The sequence below is a fragment of the Cicer arietinum genome, chromosome 4, assembly GCF_000331145.2.
Source record: "Cicer arietinum cultivar CDC Frontier isolate Library 1 chromosome 4, Cicar.CDCFrontier_v2.0, whole genome shotgun sequence".
In the NCBI taxonomy this organism is placed as follows: domain Eukaryota; kingdom Viridiplantae; phylum Streptophyta; class Magnoliopsida; order Fabales; family Fabaceae; genus Cicer; species Cicer arietinum.
This window is the reverse complement of record NC_021163.2, coordinates 60,343,575-60,349,590: the sequence shown is the minus strand read 5'-3', so window position 1 is coordinate 60,349,590 and position 6,016 is coordinate 60,343,575. Positions and strand designations below refer to the sequence as shown.

Below are 6,016 nucleotides of genomic sequence, written 5' to 3'. Positions count from 1 at the left end.
CGTCGTGCTAATAACGCGAAGGTCGCAGGTTCGAGACCTGCATGGGCCATTAATTTTTTTATTTTATTTTTTGCTATCTGCTATTTTTGTTAACTTTATTTTTTTTTCTTTGGCAATAATGTTTTTTATTTTTTGCTATTTTTGTTAACTTTATTTTTTTCTTTCATAACTAAAAAATTTGTTGGATTCCTTTTAGAAATAAAAATTTAGTATAATAAATTACATATCCTTATTTACATTTTCATGTGGTACATTAGCTAAGTTTATGTATCTAACATCAAAGTCTCTTGTGGTCGATTTGGTGAGAGAGCGAGATTATATTCTAGTGTATTGGATATCTAACTTCAAAGTCTATTGTGGTCGATTTGATCGAGGAGCGATATTATATCTTAATGTATTGGATCCAACTATCGAAAGTCTTCCTCACGGTTCAGTCAGAAGGTGTATCCCGTTAGTAATAACGGCGGTGCAAGTATAAGATGTGGGAGTCTCATATTTAAGGAGGATAATATTTGGTCAAGTGTGAGTTGTTAAGTTTCACATCAATTTTGAATAAGCTAAATGTTTAATATACGAGAGAAAAAATCTACTTATGCATTACGATTTTTGGTGGAGATGTAATCTTAGAGCATTAGGTATATTGTTGCTTGTGCGCCGCCTTAACTCACTAACAATTTCACCCTCTTATATCATTAAGTAATAAATGAGAGCATCGTAATAAATTTCTTGTGTTATATCACTAGAAGTAACTTTTTAATTTACCGACAAATAATTTTTCAAACTAATATTTTAAATGATAGTTATTAATAATATATTATTATTTTTCTTAAACTTTTAATGTATATTGTTGATTTATTGATGAAATAATGATATATAAAATATACTAAAAAATAGTGTGTGTATATGAGTTGATGTGACTAATATGTGCCCATCTACTTAAAGAGAGATCATTTATCACCACTAGTTTAGTGCAAGTAGTTGATATCTAGTGCGTGATTGTTATAAATTATTGTGTACTACGATTACAATTCATAAAAAAAATAATGGTTATTGTTTTTTTAAAAATATAATAATTTTGGCTATTAAAATTATAAAAAAGTAAAATTGAACAAATTTATCATCGAATATTTTGTTAAATTATATATCCCAGTTGTTCTTTCATTTTACTCTCCACACTTTATATTTTTCTTGCGCAACTAAAAATATTTGTTAAATTATGTTTACAAATAAAAATTATGAGAACTAAAACAATAATTTAGTATAATAAACTTTTTGTATTATATCACTCAAAGTAATTTTTTAATTCACCATTCAAACTAATATTTTAAACGATGGTTGTTAATAATGTTATTATTTTTCTTAAACTTTTAATATATGTTGTTGATTTATTGATGAAATAATGACATATAAAATATACTAAAAAATAATGTATATGTATGAGTTGACTTGACTAATACATGCCCATCAACTTATGCAAGTAGTTAATACGTAGTGTATGAATGTTATAAATTATTGATTACAATATTCAATTACAATTCATACCAAAAAAAAAATGGTAATTGTTTCTAAAAAAATATAGAAATTTTGGCTATTAAAATTAGAAAAAATAAAATTGGTCAAATTTGTTATCGAATATTTTGTTAAATTACCTTAGTTGTCTTTCATTTTGCTCTCCACTTTATATATTTTTTTTGACAACTCAAAAATTTATTGGATTCTTTTTAGAAATAAAAATTATAAGAACTAAAATGAGAATTTTGCATGATAAATTACATATCCTTCTTTACATTTTCATGTGGCTTGTTAGAGTGTCGTGCTAATAATCAAAGGTTAAAAAATAGCTTACACCTCAAATATTACATCACTTGAAGTAACTTTTTAATTCAATTGTAAATGATAATTCCGACTATTATTTCAAATGATAGGTATTATTAACATGTTATTGTTTTTCTAAACTTTCATAAATACAAAATATCTTACAATTATTTTGTAGTATGATCCGTTCAAAGTGCGCAAAAAAAAGAGAGACGAAATAAAAAAAATAAAAAAAAATAAAAAAAAACAAGAGGATGATGGTACTCCTTTTACTCATAGAAGTTTATACTCCTTAAATAGATAACTACTGATAATGTGTTATCGATAACCAGAAGAATAATAATATGTAACGAATAACAACGAATGTAGCACGTTGCATGAGTCATTATATATTTATTTTAATTTTATTTATTTCGTTCTTAATATTATTTATACATGTTTAAATAAATCGCTCATAGTGGGATATGAAGAATATATGTAAATTTTATTATAAATATTTATTAAGTTTGGTTGTTTTTATCTTATTTTATTTTTTATTTGTTGAAAGTAGATGATTTAAGATAATTTTTAATATAAAGTCACCACTCATCTCATTTGTTATGCTATTTGATTAAAATAAGTGGTTTTAACAAATATTTTGTTTTTTTTTTTATTTGTTTTGTTTTGGAACGTTATATTGTTCCCTTCGAACTTTTTGTTTTCCGTTTCATTATGGTGTTTTAGTTTGTTTTAAGTTTCTATTTTTTTTTTGTTGAAATACTTGAGAATATATCTTTTAGTTGATATCTTATTTTGAGCAAGGGGTTTATAAAAGTTATCATCAAATTCAACAATTTATTAGCCTTACACATGATTTGTCAACATGTGGTTGAATCAGTCATGTCAAATATCACTTATAGTCAACACGGGCGAATTTCAACAATTATTTATTCTCAAATATGGATGGGATTAAAAACTATGATTTTACATTATTTGTTATTGTTGACCATCCGCATAAAAAATTAGTTTGGTTGTTACATTCAAGTTTTTGGTTAGGTAGGTTTTTATTGACTTCTGAAATATTTATATATATTGTTAACGTGTTTATTTACTTTCTTGGCCTCAGTCCATTATCAATTTGATTGTAATATTTATGTATTAACATTTGAATGAAAATTATCTTTTCTATAAAAAAGAATGTTTGGTGGTTTTGATTAGGATGGAATAAGTGCTAGTGATCACTAAACAAAATTTAGATTTTTGAAGAGCACTATAAATGTAATTACTCATATTATAAATAGACAATTTTCTACATTCTTTTAACTTAATTTAAAACAACAATTTAACCTTATAACTTATTATTTTCAAAATAGTCGTTTATATAAATAAAACGTTGGCATCTCTTTTTCTGATTTTTTAAACTAAAACAAATATTAGGTATGGTAAATTATTTATCATTTATATTTTTTTCAATTGACCCATTAGCTCAGTTGATGGCCCATTAGCTCAGTTGGTTAGAGCGTCGTGCTAATAATGCGAAGGTCGCAGGTTCGAGACCTGCATGGGCCATATTATATTATTTTTTATTTATTTTGCTTATATTATATTTTAACATATTTCCTTTTTTATTATTTATTTTTCTTATATTATATTTTAACATATTTCTTTTCAATGTTGGAATTTTAACTCTTATCTATCTTTTTGTATTTAAAGAAGTTCTAAATTTTCAATTGTTTGTTTACTCCTCCTACTGAAATCATGAGATATTTTAAGCAGTACCATACATATTTTTCCAAATCAATATATTTTAGAAAGAAACATAATTTTTATTTTACTAAAAAGTTAATTAAAAAATAACAAATCATAAGTTCTAATTAACACGTAGACATTTTTAACGAGAGATATTAAAAAAATAAAAAAGTTATTCACATTAGCAAAGGATCAAATAGGGAAAAGTAGTTAAAATATTAAATCATTATTTGAAATTAAATTAAAAAACTATTAAAAAAATAATTTTGTTTAAATATTAAAATTGAAGAGAGAACAAAAATTGGAATAAATTAGACCATCAAATCTCTTTACAACTAGTACTACTTGGAGTTTTTGGGATATAGCCCACACAAGGTTTAAGGATGCCGTGGCCTTAAAAGTTCAATGTTTGTTGCAAAAAATACCGGAATTTTGTTTGAATGCAAATACCAAAACCAAGAGTCTCTATGTAGATTTTTAAAATTCATATTTTATAGTCAAATGTGTTTTATTCCTTCAAATATTTGTAGTCAAATGGGTTATTCATTCAGATTAATTCATTTGACTATTGTAGTAACAATGTCAATTTACAATGAAATTGAGGTTTGAATTGTAAATTCACCTACTTAAAAATTTCTGTTAAAATCTTAAGAAAATAATTTAATACTGATTTTGGTTATAAAACAGATAATGTTATTGGTTTTGGAAACAGAAAACGGATAATGTTATTGGTTAGTTAAAATCACAGCTTTAGCTTATCTATATAACTTGATAATCAAAATGGCTGAAAGCAAATACAGATAAGAAAAATACATCACATAAAAACATATCATGGTTCACCTAACTCGGGCTACTTCAAGTCCTCACAACTGTGAGATTTTCCACTAAATGTTCAAATTGATAAAGTTCTTGGTTTTACAACGTTCTTGTTAAGATCAACCTTGATCTGTAACAACAATTCTTTTGCATCCATAAAGGATTCAATCAAGTTATCTGTCAATTTTGAGAGGATTTTACAATTCACCTTTTAACCATAAAAAGATATTTACAAAAACTACTCAAACTATAAACAACCCTTATAGTTTTGAGTTTACACAATAATGATTTATAGAGATTGGTACACTCTAATTATGTTCAATTTGTATTTGAGAATAGATTATTGATAAAAAAACTCAGTAATATGATATGGATATATGAAGAGGAAATTAGAAATGATTCTTTTGTATTTTAGAAGCTTCCAAGTATGTAACATGATTGATGTATTTTCTTAGCATTTAAAGTTATGTGTTCTCCTTGAGCACAGGGTTCCTTTTATAGGTTTCAAGGAGGTTGATGACAGTTGTTATAACATTGAAAATGTACCTTGTTGTCATGTGTCAGATTTGACCAAAGACCAGACTTTTAAACTTTAAATGTTACTATTTTGAACATTATGCGTTTCTCCTTCTATGTTAATAATGTCTGATCTATAGCTTCTGATTATTGACCGAGATGATCCTTTATTTATGCACACAAACCTCTCAGAGACGTGTTTAATCAATTCATATTAAAACTGTCTTTTGATTCGTGCAAAACATGTTGGAGAATGATGAAATAAGGCTAGAGAATGATATAATGAGGTTGGAAAATGTTTGTATCATTATGGATTGATGTCATAATATTGGAGAATGATGTTGATCATTCTGAAGATAGTTGTTAATCATTCTGAAGAAATATGTTTGCTGCTGAAGATCATGTGTAACGTACTGGATAATGTTTATCAATCTGAAGACTAATGTTATATTGCTAGAGAATGATCATTTGACACTTTTGTTTTGAGTTGTACCTTTTAATATTTGATCATTTTGAGTGATTATTTTGCTCATATGATATATGTATATTCATAGTCAATGAACTGAAAATCCATTCGTGATTTGCAAGAGATTCTCTTGCATTAAAAACCGATTTGGTCTTGCTTGTTGAAAATGACAGAAACATGGAGAACGTTATTAGTTTTCCAGATCATGTCAATAACGTTATGGTTCAATTTTGTTCCTTTTTAGCTATTTAATTAAACTGATTTCTCTTGCATTTGCTTTGTATCTATCTTGGATTATTACACTCAAAAGTACATGTTAAATTAACACATAATTTAGAATCATAATTAAAGTCTTTAAATAACTTTTATTTGTTTACATCAAAATATTAATTTGAGATTTTGCCTCAACAACTATAATTATTTTTTCATAGAGTTGATATCAAATAAAGTGAGATGAAGAATTGTTAAATAAATTTTCTTTTGAAAAAACTACTTACAAGTTAATTTTAAAAGTTTGCTTTTTGTGTAAATTACAATAACATAATGATAATGACTTTTGATGTGTAGTCAACAAGAATCTTATGGACCTCACACTAAGAATTTATTTTTTTTATTACATACACTCAATTAATTTTATTTACATAAAAGTCATAAATTATTATTTTCATAAATACC

General features: G+C 25.5%; 1 non-coding gene across 1 annotated transcript; it reads left to right on the top strand.

Moving 5' to 3' along the window:
* Positions 1-3,289: 3,289 nt before the first annotated feature.
* TRNAI-AAU (transfer RNA isoleucine (anticodon AAU)) lies at positions 3,290-3,363 on the top strand. The gene has a single exon. It is a non-coding gene; the product is annotated as a tRNA-Ile (tRNA).
* The last annotated feature ends 2,653 nt before the right edge of the window (positions 3,364-6,016 follow it).